This window comes from Parus major, chromosome 3 (genome assembly GCF_001522545.3).
Source record: "Parus major isolate Abel chromosome 3, Parus_major1.1, whole genome shotgun sequence".
Lineage (NCBI taxonomy): Eukaryota > Metazoa > Chordata > Aves > Passeriformes > Paridae > Parus > Parus major.
The window spans coordinates 12,615,502-12,631,008 of NC_031770.1; positions in this window are offsets into that span (position 1 = coordinate 12,615,502).

Here is a 15,507-nt window from a genome sequence, read left to right on the forward strand (position 1 = left end):
TTTCACAGCAAGAGAAAGTAGGAGCAAGGTCTCATAAACAAAGAGACAAATAATGCTTTATTGACTACTTTGAACTAAAGAGGAACTTTATATTGCATACTGACTCTGCTGAAATATGGATCCTTTGGAAGGTATGAAAAAAGAGGTAGTCTCTAAATAGCAAAGGCTATTTATTGCTCAGAGTCTGTGGTCAGCTGAGACAAAAGCAGAGGTCAGATTAATAACATCAGACATAGTGGTAAATGGTTTCAATTCCATGGAAAACTTCCTAAGAAATGAATTGGCAGAGGAACAGAGAATCTGAGAAAATTTAAACTTTAATTCTAAAAGACCAGCTTCTTAAAATATGTATTCTTTGGGATGCCTAAGAGAAAATAAGTTGTATAATTTTTTAATTTACCTGTCTAATGGCTTCCAGAAAACTTTAATTATCATGTGTCTATGTGAAAATTAATATGCATTTTTGCCTGGTTTAGGAAAATCACAATCAACCATTCTTTCTTCCAAAATCTGTTTTAAAGATAGAAAAGTAATGCACCTAGCTGCTAATAATTATGAAGATCTCACGGCCATAGTAATTGAATATTTTGGGGGGTTGTTACTCTTGTAACTGACTTGTGAGTATGATGGCATTGCCTCAAAAACTAACTACTGCAAACATATAATTTATTATGTGAGATCTAGAAAAGAGACCTTTTTTAAGTGTTTGCTTTCAGCTTTACTCTTCTTGGCTTCTATTTTGTGTGATATATAATTAATTATACCATTGAATCTCCAGAAGCCAGATACTGCGTCTGTGGCTTTAGAGATGAGACATTAACCTCCAAATTGTGCTTTATGACCCAGTGTCCAAAGTTAATTTTAGCCTGTCTCCAGCTGCAGTGAGCAGCTTGAGGAGCTGCTGGGTGATGCCAGTCAGAGTTCCCTGAAAAACTGATGGCATCAAGGCCTGCACTTCAATGCCCTCCTTCCAAAGCATCTTCTGATGTGTCTGAGTGTCGTGGTTACTGGCTGTGGAGTGCAGAGAAGAAACTGGGGCTGGTGGCTGAGATGCTGACAGCATTAATGCCATGATTTAATCAAGCAGCTGGGTTTAGAGCAGAAAACTTTCTTGCCCCAGTTTCATTGCTGGGGGTGTTAAAACAGTGTCAAATGGGAACGGGAAGCTCATGCTGCTTGATTTGAATTTTCACAGGCAACAGGCTCTGAAAATGCAATGGTATAATCTGAATTTGTGGAAGAAATAAAAGGTGGGAGTGGGAATATTAATATGTGTGTATCTTTTTTTCTGTAATTGAAGAACTGGTGAAGCAGTCTCCCCAAGAGGCCCCTTTGGAGCTCCATTTATGCTGCAAGGGAGTCTCTGGCAATATACTGCTGATGTTCTAGTCGATCTCCCAGCCTGGGAATCTGCTTTTAAATCTCCCCTGTAATAAACCTGCTTGAGGCTGATCTGAAGAACACAAGGTTATTTCCCCTTTTTCTGAGAGGGGAAAGCTCGTGGACACTGGTCACATTACTCAGGTTATCTCTGAGTAGTTACACCTGAAAATTGTGATTTACCATACAATTCCTAACAACATCTTCTCACAAAACTGAGGCTACCAGGTGCCAATTTAATGTGGAGTACCTTTGCAAATGAAATCATGGCTTCTGGCAACTGCTCAGTATCGAGCTGTTTTCTTCACTGAGAATAATTTTTATATTTGCAGTTGATTGGGTGACTTGCAGCACTTACTCTGTGATGAACATTGGTGCTCAAGACTTCACTAAATTATTCTCTATGGACAAAAATGATATAAATGCTTGTTCTGTGAAGAACAGATAAGCTGTTAAATATTGGGGATGTCTTTTGATTTTGTGCAGCTGGTCCATGTGCTCTTGACTGCTGAAATGATAACCCATATACAGACTTAGATGCCTGGTTTTGGAGATTTGCCCTTCATTTTTAAAATGAGGTGGGAGTGGTAAGAGAGGCATGAGGATGTAGAAGAAATGATGAATCATGTGATATTTTGGATTTCTCCTAAAGCCAATTTCAGGGCATAGCTATTTTTAAAAGAAATGAGCATCCCACTGTGTGTTAAGATGTCTTTTAGAGGAAACCTGATGTTCAAGAACGGAAGCTGGTACTATCTTATTGGAAAAATATGCCAATTATGTATGCAATTTTCAGCATACTGTTGGTTCTGGCACGTTCCCATATGGTTACATTTATCTTGGTCATCCCTGGCTGACTTTTTTTCCCTTACTGCCTCTCCATCTTTTATAACTCATCTTATTTTTCTATTATTTGGTATGTTAATTATTTATTTTTGCAACTTTCAAGTGTCTCTTCCCCACCTGCTTTGCTGTTTGCTTGTGCAGGGGGCAAGGGTGGTTTCCAGCCACCGTGAGCATGGGGTTAACTCACAGGGTAACTTCTTGATTCCCTGCTGCAAGACAGGAAAAAATAAGTGTTCCTGTCTCTGGCAGTCTGGCAGAATGATTCACAAGCAGAGGAAACATATTTCCAAAGCTATATCATGTGTGTAAGAGCTGATTTTTAGTGCTGGGGAGTTTCGTTCTCCAGTTCATGGATTTCCAGTCTGATTTGGATGAGAATTTTATCCTCTAAAGGAGGGATTGCAGCACAAACCAAAAGAGAGTAGCCAATGGCAAACATGGAAAACAGTGGGAATCTTTCCATTCCCTTTGCTAGGCATTGGATCTGGTCTTGGTAACCACAAAACTAAGAGGCAGAGGCTTTTAGCAGTAGCTCTTCTATAACTGCACTGAAAATGACCTGAGAGTGAGCAATTCTGCACCTATATATTTACTCATCTGACGAAAAGAAATGATAAATCAAAATATTCTACCCAAACACGGAAAGGATTTATAGAATTAGAGATCAAAGAATCACCTAGGTTAGAGACACATCTTACACATCTTTTAAATACCTCCAGGGATGGTGACTGCTTCTTCCCTGGCCAGATCAATTCAATGATTGACAATCCTTTCTGTGAAAACCTTTTACCCTCCAGCAGATCAACACTCTCACCCAACTTGGTGTCTGAAAACTTGCTGAGAATGCACTTGATTGCCTCATCTAGGTAATTAATAAAAATATTAAACACTAGTTTAAATATTAATATTATGTTATAGTATATTAATAATATATTAAACCTTGAGGAACCCCACTAATGACTGGCCACCAGCTGGATTAAACTCCACTCACCACCACTCTCTGGGCCTGGCTGCCCATTCAGTTTTTACCCAAATAGTTCTATATTTTGAAATCCAAGAATCATTTGTAGAAAAGATTGTGTAGGAATACACAGGAATATCCCAATGTAAATATTCACTGCAGCCGATATGGAAATGAATGTGCACATTGCTGCCCTAATTTTTATTTTTCATAAGATTAATTATGTTTTCAGTTTCTCATCATAGCTCCACATTTCTATGCATAGCTTAAAGTATTAAACACTCCAAATCCCATTGCTGTTTTTGTAATGCATCCTTTTCACTGTTTGCTGGCATCGTGGCAGCCAAAGCTTTGTCTTTCTGCTGTGTTCTTTGCAGAGCTTCCTGTCAAACAACAAAAAGATCCTTATTTCAAAAATACTGCCTTTTGCATGTAGTGACAGCCCTTGGCAGTGAAACCAGAAGTAGCTGCATTGTGGATATGAGAGAGGCCTAATATTGCCATGGCATCTGACTCCTGCTGAAGGCCAACTGGAGACAAACTATCTCACCCATTAAAAATCGTCCTGTTGGCCTTTTTTTCTGGCTAGGAGTCCTTTGGAAACACTAAGAGCATATGACATCCATCCACATGTGGCAAACAGCTAATTGGTTTTTACAAAGACCAGAACCACAAAATATTTTGAGTTGGAAGGGACCTACAAGGATCATTGAGTTCAATGAGGTTAAAAGAGATACAAGCATTTGCCTCAATTCACAGCTAAGCTCTGCAAGGGTGTGTGGGAAACAAGAAAGTTTTCCTCTTCCAAAAGAGGACAATGAGGATGGTGAAGAGCCTGGGGGGGAAGAAGTGTGAGGAGCAGCTGAGATCACTTGGTCTGTTCAGCCTGGAAGAGACTGAGGGGAGACCTTGCTGCAGTTACAGCTTCCTGTGAAGGAAAGCAGAGGGGCAGGCACTGATCTCCTCTCTCTGGTAACCAGAGACAGGAGCTGAGGGAATGGCCTGGAGTTGTGTCAGGGGAGATTTAGGTTGGAGATTAGGAAAATGTTCTTCATGCAGAGAGTGTTTGGGCACTGGAAGAGGCTCCCCAGGGCAGTGGGGCAGTGGTCACAGCACCAAGCCTGACAGAGTCCAAAAGGTGTTTGGACATTGCTCTCAGGCACTTGGTGTGACTCTTGGGGATGGTCCTGTGCAGGGCCAGGAGTGGGACTCGATGATCCTTGTGGGTCCCTTCCAGTTCAGCCTATTCTGTGATATTGTTTCTAAGTATGAATATGCTGGTAGGGGAGAGGGGAGGTAATAAGCTGAAGAGGAAGGCAGATCTTGGTAGTTGCACAAAGCTGCAACTTCACTGCATGATGAATTACCCATAGCTGCAGGAGTTTCTTAGACTTTGCCTCTGTCCTCCTGTAACATTTATTTAATTTGAACTTCGACTGTCCTTCCCACCTCTGCTGTGACTTTATCCTAATTGTGGAAGTTAGGGGAGCATTTCTGGGGGGTGGACTAGATGACCTTCAGAGGTTTCTTCCAAACCAAACCATTATGTGATTCTATGAAGCAGATTGATACCTTGTCCATTTGCGCCTTTCTAGACAAGAGGTCTCACTCTGCTCCCATGGTTGTCCTTTATTCTCTCACAGCTGAGCTGTGTTTCTATAATCTGCAAGACCCCCGAAATGGGTTTTTGTGATGTTCACTCAAATCTGTCAGCAGCAATAAATGGTTCATTTTGCAGTTTAGAGAGCAGGTACTGATGTGCTGTACAGTTGAACACTGCTGTTGTGTATTCCACAACTTGAGTTAAAATTGACTCAATTGCAGCTTAATAGGTGTTGAGCAGAGTGTATAAATGCAAGTCATTACTGCCTAAATGTTGTGGAGCATTATGGTGAGCAAAGACAAGTGTCAAATAAACCCTTTTATCCCAAGACGGAATAATTCCCTCCTTTAATCCTAAAACAAATGCAATTTGTGCAAAGTCAGACATGAAAGAGACATGTGCTTTGATAGGCTTTATAAACTGGTATTGGGATAAATGTGATATCCAGAGAGACATGTCATGCCTGTGGGTTAGAACAAATTCTGTAAATAATTAGTGGGGTAAAGCTCTGACAAATAAATGGTAGGTGCTTAATCTGAGCTCAGCCTTTGCCTTTGTGGATTGTGATTAGACTATCAGTGCCATATCCATGGTACTTTTTTGTTTTTGATTTAATATTACACCACTTTTATCCCCAGTCTGGTGATAAGATAAACATAGCTTGTGTCTGGGAAAAGAAACGGCATTCTCAAATTTCACTTTACCCTTCCTGACATTAAACACATTCCAGGCAGACTTTTCATTTATATTCCAGCATCTGACTTTGAGTGGATGTATTTGTAATAGGAATTTTAAGGGATACATGCTTATTTTGACATTGAGTGTTAAATGCCTTCAATATGTACCATGGCATTCAATTCCATATTTGCATATGCTACTTTGAGATTACATCCAATATTCCAGCAGAGACTGAAAGCTCAGACTTTTACAGCTTTTTCTCTAGATGTCTCATAGGTATTGCACAGCTTTTCTTTTCATAGGAAATACAGAGGTAGATGCTATCACTAATAGTGCTAAAAAGCCTTGCTTGGTGTCTCTCTGTGGACTAAATTCAAGTCCCATTAAGATCAATTAGAAGGTTTTTCCTTCCTGCAAGGAAAGCAGAGTGGGCCTTACGTCTTTGAACTGCGTTGGTTGCAAATGTCTTCAGCACACAAAACATCTTAGTCATCAGTTTGGAAAAAACCAGTGCTGACAGCACCTGGGATTGTTTTAATGTTCACATAAATACTGCCTTAAAAATAACTCATGAAGGTGCACTTAGCTGCAAACACATTTTAGAGCATTGTTAATTGAGAAAGTGTTGAGGTGCTTTTAAAAGTTTGGGGTTTTTTAGTAAGTTCAGAAGAGACAGCATTAATAATAGTGAATCTGCCTTGTAGAAATGCACATCTGCATTTCTACATTTCAGTGTCAAAGGTCTTTCGTAGCATTAAGACTGTTATAAGTATAAAAAAAACCTGTGTGTTTTTGCACTCTGTTTTTTCTCTCTGAGCAAGGTTCTGCCATCCTGTGTTAGTCATCATATGTGATGATAATGTCTAATCAATGCCTTTTTTCACATGCCTGGAAAATATTGCAGGAAATCTGAATAAACATCAGTGGGCAGTATCAATATGTATTGACAGTATACACCAAGGGCCACCTTCCATAAAAAGGTAATTGCAGTTAGTTTTGGGATTTTCAGTAGGGTTAACTGTAGTGGAGGTGCTACCTATACCTATCTATCTATTTATCTATCTTATCTATCTATCTCTAGGTGCCTGCAAGCCCAGAATGAGGGATGCCTGGGACAGACTCGGAGGTGGAATTGTGACTGAGCATGTGACCACCAGGGATGAAAAGATTTCTGTGAAATTAATTCTCCATAGATTTGCAGCCACCTTGACTTTTATTACCTCGTGGCTTAGCTCCTGCCTGATGATTTACCCTGCTGTGTCACTGGGCCTGATGTAATTCTCTGTCTTTAGCTCAAGTCTGGACTGACTGAGATGCTCCAACCCCAGGGAAGGTAGTGCCTGGGCTGGCATTTAAATGCTCCCTGTCCCATCCCTCCTGATTCCCAGGCTTGCTGAGTGGATTGTTTCTTCCAAAACCAGCAGGTTTTCTTTCTCCCTTCATGCTTGCAGAATCCATGGCTCTACTGTAGCAGTGGAGTACTTGGGCAACTGAGTTATCTTACACGTGACCCATGCAGGATATTCAAATTCAGGAAACAATCGCATCATTTATTTTTCATGGAGCAATTTCCTTTTAAATTGTATAGAAATGCAGTGGACAGCCTTGTAATTTGTTTATAAAAATAGATTTCCTTCATACATCTAGTTTTATTGTTGTCATTAGGAAAGAGAGAGAAATAAGTGTATATCCAGATAGATTCAGGTGCAAGTAGTCCATGAACAACCAAGGCAAATTTTAAACAGCTCTAGAATTGCAAGCTATATTAATGCTTTCTAATGTGTGTGCATATTAGAAATATGTGTTCACTTTTCTGCTGACATATTTTCCCAGGAGAAATAAATACATTTTCCCAGGTTGCCCATAGCACTCACTCCCTGGCTTTTATTTCACAGCAATGGAGCAAAAAGCTACATAAGGGTTTGCCTGATAAACAGAGATGTGTCTTTCCTTATCTAGTTATTATGAGGCAACCATCAAAATTAAGTTAGGAATGAAAGGAAATAAAATCAACAGTAATGAAGCAAATATTCAGATATGTGTTAGCATTTTACTAAATGAGAGACGAATTAGGTCATAGCAAAACACTAATTTGTTCTGGACTTACAATACCAAAAATCCTGTTCTATTAACATGCTATTCCACCTTTGCTTTTCTGTGGAAGAGGTTACAACTCCATGAGGTGTTATGGATGTCCTTTTACATTGAAAATCTGTGAGGTCCACTGGCTCAAGCACTGTCCCAAAGCCCAGCAGCCTGGGTACTATTCCTGTCTCTGTTGCTGGCCTTAGGGGGATCTGACACAAATTACTTCCTCTGAGGTTTTATGTGCAATTTAGATCCAAGGAGATGGGAGGTGGTGTTTTTTGAAGCCCAGGAAAATACCAATGAATCAGACATAGTTTCATTAATAAATTTGATAATGGCAAAAGGTTTTGTTGTAATCTCTAAATTTAATGGTACTGGTCCTTGAACACTCTAAAAGTTTGTGTAGGTCTCTTTTGAGGCAATACACGTGTAAGGAAGCAACAAATACTCCTTTTTAGTTAGCTGAGAGGTGGAAGCAATTTTAATAGCTCATTATCAAGCAGATCTACTTAAAACTCACACGTATAAGCCAAATATTACTGGGAACAAGAAAAAAAATAATGCTTCAGAGTCATTAGTGCCCACTTTGCTCTTGTATTATTCACATCTGTTCAGACTATTTGAGATATATAGAATTTCTGTGTGTTGTTGAAAATCCACATAGGATGCATGTTATAAATCTGTAGTCTGTAGCTGTAGCCCCGTTGGGTTTAGGGATAAAACATATTAGCTGCTAGGGAGGAAAGTGAACTTTTGCTGTCAGATATCACTTGGACAGTCTTTTGAAAGCCTTGGGGTTTATGGGCCAGGAATCCAGTGTTTGTGGTCATGGAAAAGGATGTGAGACAATCAAATGGCAAATAAAATGCTTAGGCTGGAACACAATCTAAAGGACAATAATTGCAAAATGAAAAGATTAACAGAACCCAGAGGAAGAGGGAAGCTAAAGATGTGGAGGCTTGTTACAGAGTCAGGCTTATTGCAGATTTGGCTTTAAATGTCCTGTGAATTCTGTTTATGAATCTGGAAGTGTATTTAATCTGAGATATAAAGAAAACAAACAAACCACAATAGTAGGTTATCCGTAGCAGTTGGAGAGGAAATGAAATGAATCTGCAATTGTGGAGCTTCCTACGTTTCCATTCTGTTACTGTTTTCCATTCTAAGGATCTTTTCCACATGGAGATCCTCTGTAATAATGGTGCCCTATTTTTTGCCTCTGAAATGAAATGTAAGGCAAGTGCAGTAGGTAGCTGTCTGCAAAATTATTTTTACCTTGCAGTGTAGTTACTTTTTAATGAGAACTATAGAGGCTGATTAATTGTGGTTCCTGCATCTATAATTTAGGCAGGACACATTTGCAAACAGACTGCCCATCAAGCTGAACTCATCAGGAAATCCTTCTGTTTACAGTAACAGAAGAGAACATTTAAGCATTTCTTCCAGTACCAAGACTGTAACACAGAGCCAGGGCAGTGTTGGAGGGGCTGAGAAGTTACAGCATCCATGAAAAACCAGGGGGCTGATGCTGCACACCCTGTATTCACCACGAAGGGAGTGTTTCTTCTGGCCACTCTTAGCAGGATGGTGCAATGCTGTTTTGCCTAATACTCTACCTTGGAGGCTGATTTGATAGTTTGGTATTTGTTTCAATAGACATTTTAATTTTTGTATGACAATATAATTTGTAATGTTTTTCAGGTTATGAATTATAATTCTGTCTAAGGTGGAAAACTGACACATGAAATCTCTGAATTAAGGTCTTGTTAGCATTCTAATGTGCCCTCTGTGGCAATCATGTGTTGTAGCATGCTTGAAAAGAGGCAGCTGTTGTAATCTTATGAGCAAATACTGTATTTAGATCCTGCTTTCATCCTAGGGTAAGTATAGCTTCTTAAGTGAAAGGATTGGCATTAAACACATAGCACCAGTTCAGGAGGTTTTCCACTGCCAAAATATATGGGAACATGCAAGAAAATTATTCCTTTGCCCTAATGGCTTCTATTGAACCATTTATTTTGTGGGGTTATTTTGTGCAGCAGTAATTGTAACCCATTGTTCTGCTTTTCTCTTGGCTTTGTTTAATAACTGTGTGGGGTTGCATTAGCACTACAAGCAAATGTAATGTCCTTCCTCTGGAAGGGAGGTATGGTGCCAAATTGCCAGCCAGAGCAAGGAGGGTCATGCTGGACAAGAAGGTGGCTCTTCTCCGTTCCAGCTGACTGGGAGGAAGAGTTTAGCACAATGCAGCATCAGGGTGCAAGGTGGGTTTTGATCTGATTTATGGCTTATTATATGTAATATAATGTTGAACTCCCTGAGAACAAAGGCTGTTTACCCTAAGATGGCTTATTTGGATTTGAGGAAAGAAAGGGAAAATGTGAAAATAGTTACTGTATAATGATGATCATTTGACTCGTGGCATATGCTTTTCAGTTCAGTGGGTTTCTTGTATTGATTTTTCAGCTTGAACATTAATGAATTCCATTTTCAAGCAACGTGCACCCTCTGGGATGTTCAGGCTTTCTGAATGTCATTGAATTAAGGCTGTGGGATGCTCACATGATGTTTTTTTTCCTTGGCTGCTGATGGAGGTTCCAGCTGAGTTTTTGTTCTGCTGCACTGTGTCTGCTTCATGGTTGTTGTCTCTTTTGATTTTTTTGGCACATAATCTAATGGCTTGATAATTTTAATTAAAACATTTGATAAATATTCATGCTAATTTGTATATGATTTGCAACATTTTCACTGATGATCAACTTCTCTGTTGGGTATTTTCACATGTGGGCTGAAGAGGAATGTTTTTCCATGGATTTGCAACACATCTTTCTGTGTTTTGGAGGTTTTTCTATCATCTGTGCAATATCCTTTACAACTTTCAGTTCTTTTGAATCATTCACAATCATCTCTCTTGTACTAGCTCTCAACAACCTCACCAGAAAACCATCAGGAGCTGGTTTCTTTACAGAACTATATTTGATGGTATTTCACACTGAGCTTACATCCTATTTTGAACATTTGAGGGTATCCCCTCAGCCTTCCTCCCAGATGATGATGACTAAATTTATGTCTTGTGCTTCCCCAAAATAGTGGCATAACATTAAATTACATTTAAGAGAAACACATATTTCCTTTATTTGAGCATTTGATCCCTTATTCAGTGGAATCTTAACTGGAGAGGACCTATTCTGATATGGCTATATGATATATATATCATTCTATATGATATATTACTCGTACTGGCATCCCTAAATTAGATAATTTGAGGCACCAATTTGTGATTAAAACATTGTAAAGAAATTCAAAGTATTCTTGCAGTAGTGTTCTTATGTTTCATAACAGCAGTGATTATGGAAATGTGATGCTGACACACTGTTTACAGTAACAAAATTAAAAAGTGAGAACTCCAAGTTTTATCTTGTCTGTAGCAGATACTTTTACAGAAAAAAAAACAAAACAAAAAACAAACCCAAACAATCTTTGAAGAATAATATGATCAGGAATGTGGCCCATGTGTAATTATATATGCACTCTGTATGAATGCAAATGCACTTAAGTGCTCCACAGAACATTGCTTGCAAGAACTGATGTGCAACTCAGCTGTTAGCTGAGCTGTGAGAGACACAAGGGATGACTCTGTTCTTCTGAGAATTGTGTCACAGAGGATGACACAGCAGCAGGTTAAATCTGTGTCTCACTAAAATAAACCTCCATGCAGAAAGAGGAGACCCTGCTGTCAAATTCTGGAGTAGTTGTTGGGTTGGGAAACTGAGCCAGGTCAGGGTTCAGCCTCTTCTCCCAGGGAACAAGTGACAGGAGAAGAGAACATGTCTTAAATTGCACCAGCGCAGGTTTAGGCTGGACATTAGAAAGCAATTGTTCACAGAAAGAGTGACTGGGCATTGAAATGGGCTGCCCAGGGAGGTGGTGGAGTCACCATCCCTGGAGGTGTTTAAGGAAAGCCTGGATGTAGCACTGAGTGCCATGGTCTGGCTGACAAGGTGGTGTTTGGTTGGACTTGATGATCTCAATTTATCTGATCCTGTGATTTTTTGTGTCCTTATGATGCCAGATGATTGTCATCAATGCACAGATTAACTAAGATTAAATTTAAGACAAGCTAGTGCCAGTTTGCTGATATCTCTGCTAACTTTATCATTAAATAAGCTGGTTCTTCACCTACTGGCACAGAGGCAAGGTTCAATATTCCCTATCCTTCCTGTCTACCTGCTCACCTTCTGCCTGCAACAGTGCCACAGGGCCCAGGGAGCTTCCTAATATCCCTCAAAAGCAAGGAACTGAAATTACAACTCCTCAAAAAACTCATAATTTTGCTGTTGTGCCAGGGCCAGGGAATGCCTTCCTCTAGGGCTGCTCTGTGTGTGTGTGTGAACATGACTGTGAGTACCTGTGCACCTGGTACTACTCCTATTCTAAAGCCATGAATTGGGAAAGATAATGTACATTGCCAGGCCATACTCGCCATGAAGTAGATATTTTTCTGTTTCCTGCTTGAAATATCTCAAAGTACCAAGATGAGCTGCTTTTTCAAGTGATCACACTTTCTGTTATTATCACCCACAACTAAGTCATCAGATCATCAGCTTTTTTATTTATTTTAAAACTTTTATCTTTTCTGGCATTTATGATGAATAATGGAAAGCAAATTGTCCTCATTATCAGTCTCCTTGTCTCTTTGGCAACACTTAGAAATATATTCCAGGACATGCTTTCTAAGTAGCAAATGCTTATTTTTGTGAATGTCACTTGATCAGCTTTTCAGACAGAAAACCAAGCTCATCTATCATTTGCGAATTGCAAGGTATTGAGCTATATCCAGGGCCAAATTTGCAGAACCAAACCCCTCTAGTAAGCAGCCAGGGATGCCAGTACCCCTCTATAAACTGGGCTTGATTAGTCCCACAGGTCCATCTGAGAGATCATTTAACTGGTTGTTGCTTGAACTCCTTAATTTCCAAATCAGTTTGGCACCTTTGGGAAAGGCACCCCAGACAGTCAGAGCTGAGAAACAGGCACGCTGGGAATGCATCTAGACAGCATATATTGCTCCAAGTGAATATATGGAGCCATCTGTTCTTGAGTTAAATAAAAGCATCACAACTATGTCAGTAATGCTGTGTAATATCAACAATTCATCTGAGTCTTCTTTTGTTGTAATAAATCCTGTCTTAAAGCTATGTGGGCTCTTTAACGTGGGCCCTTATGGTGTTAAGTGACAGCTGCCAGGGTATAAGTGGTTTATTCTGTTCAAATTTAATTACTAGATAGAAATATTCTCACAAAGAGAAAACACCTGAATTTGATAAACCTATCCAAGAGGAATTTTGTAAGGAGCAGACTTTTCTTCTGCTGTGCTGTGTTTTCTGGGAAGACCATTATCTGCTGTGCAAGTGTGTGCCTCTCAGAGGCAATTTATAATTAATATAGTCGCTTAATGGCACATTTCCCTTGACCATAGCATGCCATGCTGTCCAAACATCCTCTTACACTCCAGTGCCCTGCTGAAAGGCCACTGGTATTTGTCAAACAGGAGAGAGTAAAGATACTTCCAGCAAAAATATTTTGTTCAGCATCCCTACAGCAGGTCAGTGAAACCATCACACCACCCCAAATCTCATATTGTGTTTGTGTGTGAATTGATAATATATGGTCTACTGCCACTGTCCAAAAAGTGTGCCTGCTCAGGAGCTATACTTTTAAATTATGTGAATTCTGAAAATTGGTTTAAACTGCAGACAGCCCACTTGGGCTGCCAATGGATTGGTAAATAATACACATAACCTGTTTCTATGCAAATTATGTGTCCTGACATAAAGGTAACTTCTGGGAAGAAACCTTTACCGAGTTTGGGGTGGTATCCCTTTCAAAGACAAGAGGACCCAAATGAATTGAAAAATGAGTGAAAACTCCTTGTTAGATCTTGAGCACAGTTGTTGTTTTGTTTATAAAATAATCACGTTTCAGTTTTCTCACCTCTTCTGTGCTTTGCTCCGTTGTAATTAAAAGGCTATTGAAATAGCTTCATAAAGTTTTTTTTTTCTGGTAAATTATTTATAGCTTTTTAGATTATGTGATGCTATCTGCAAATTAAGCTGAGTTTAGTGGCCATTTTTGTGTCACTTGCATACACATAAGCTTTCAAAAAGAAGAGGAAGAACAAACACAAAGATAAAAAAATCCAAGTAAAATGGAAAAAAACATATTAAAAAGGAATTAATTTTTTATTTTTTTTTTTTAAATCATGGGCATTTAAAAAAAAACCAAAACATTGACATCAAATAAATTACAAAGCAAATAATTATAAACTGTTCCATTGAGTCAAAACACTCTAGGGAGGGAGAGAGGTGGAAAAAGAGAGAGGTAGGGAAAAGCATTCCCATTTTCAGCTGACCAGAAAATGTGACTTGATTTTCAAACTGTAATTTCATTTATTAAATAAAGGGTAGAGTTTCAGTAATTCCAATCTGAAAAGTACTAGAAATAGTACTAGAAAGAAAAGGCTGGATGGTATTAATCTGCTGTCTTGGAGGTGATATTTAAGATGCAAACCAGGAATAAAACATGCTGTGGCATCTGTGGACACATAAACAGACAGCCCATTGAAAAGTGAGGTTTGGGAGGCACAAACTGAGCTATGATTATTTTTGGGGCTTGGTTTACTACTCGTAGGACAGGGCTAAATTACCCTTAGTTTTGTTTTACATGTTCACAGGATGGAACAAAGTGAATTTCAGCTGCTGTTGTGATATATGCTATAAGGGTGTAGCTAAATCTGTTTCAGGGTCCATGTTCTGATTTTATAGCTCTTTAAAATGGACCACATTATGTTGCCAGGACTTCATTCTTCATGTATGGTTGGGTTAATTGGCTTGAAGTCAAAAGGCAGTTCAATGCTCACCTCTGCAGCAGTGCAGAATGGCCAAAGTACTTCTGGGATTTCAGTATATGTTCTTACGGCATTTAAGTGCTTCAGCTTTCTCATTTTTACATTAGAGGCAGGGGGAAACAAGATTATGCATCAGCCAGAAATGGTACTTTTCTTACATTTCTCAGTTCATTGAAATAAATATGTAATAAAAAATCCATCATAATCAGCAATTTCCATTTATGTTTTCAAGCTAAGGGACTAGCTAAAATGAAAATATACTTTTGCTTGTTCCATAAACTGAAATAATGGACTTTGTATAATTTTACTTGTCAATACTGTAACAGACAACAAAAGTGTTTACTGTATTTTATTACCCTAAAGCTTTTGTCAGTACTTTTCGAACCACGTACAAATCTAACCCTCGACACTGTCTGCAAAGGACTTATTTTCTTCTGTTAGATTCTAAGCTTTCCTGTAGTATTGTGAAACCAGTTTAACATCTGACCTTTTAGCCAGCAGACTGGAGAGCTGCCCTGCTGAGCTTGTGGAGAGGGCTTGATTGCTCTGCTGGGTAGTGCAGTATTTTGGATATGCAGATGTTACTGACTGAAGTGTATTATACATCTTGAACACCACTTGAATTTATGCTGAAGCTTTCAAGTTCTATTCTTTGAATAGGTCCCACAGTAATCGAATTCTCATATTGTGCACAAAAAGAAGTCATACCTTATGTGCAGAGCTGAGAACTCCAGTGATTTTTAAGAATTGGCATGAGAAGGCTTTCAAATAAAAGGACATCCAACACCTGCAGCAATAGCTCCAGGTTCTGCTGGTTTCATATAGAAATTTATTTCTATTACTGACCTAGGAATGACAGGAAAGATGGCAATGTTCTGAGCATTGTTATTGCAGCTCCTGGAGATTTGCTGAAATTTTCGGTCCTTCATTCCTCTTACCTGCCAGAGCTGTCATCCAGGGCTCAGGTCTTTTTGTGGAGTTGGTTAAGTTGCTGTGAGCGTGCTGCTAAATGAAGGTAGGCTCTCAAAGGGAAGATGTGGGACC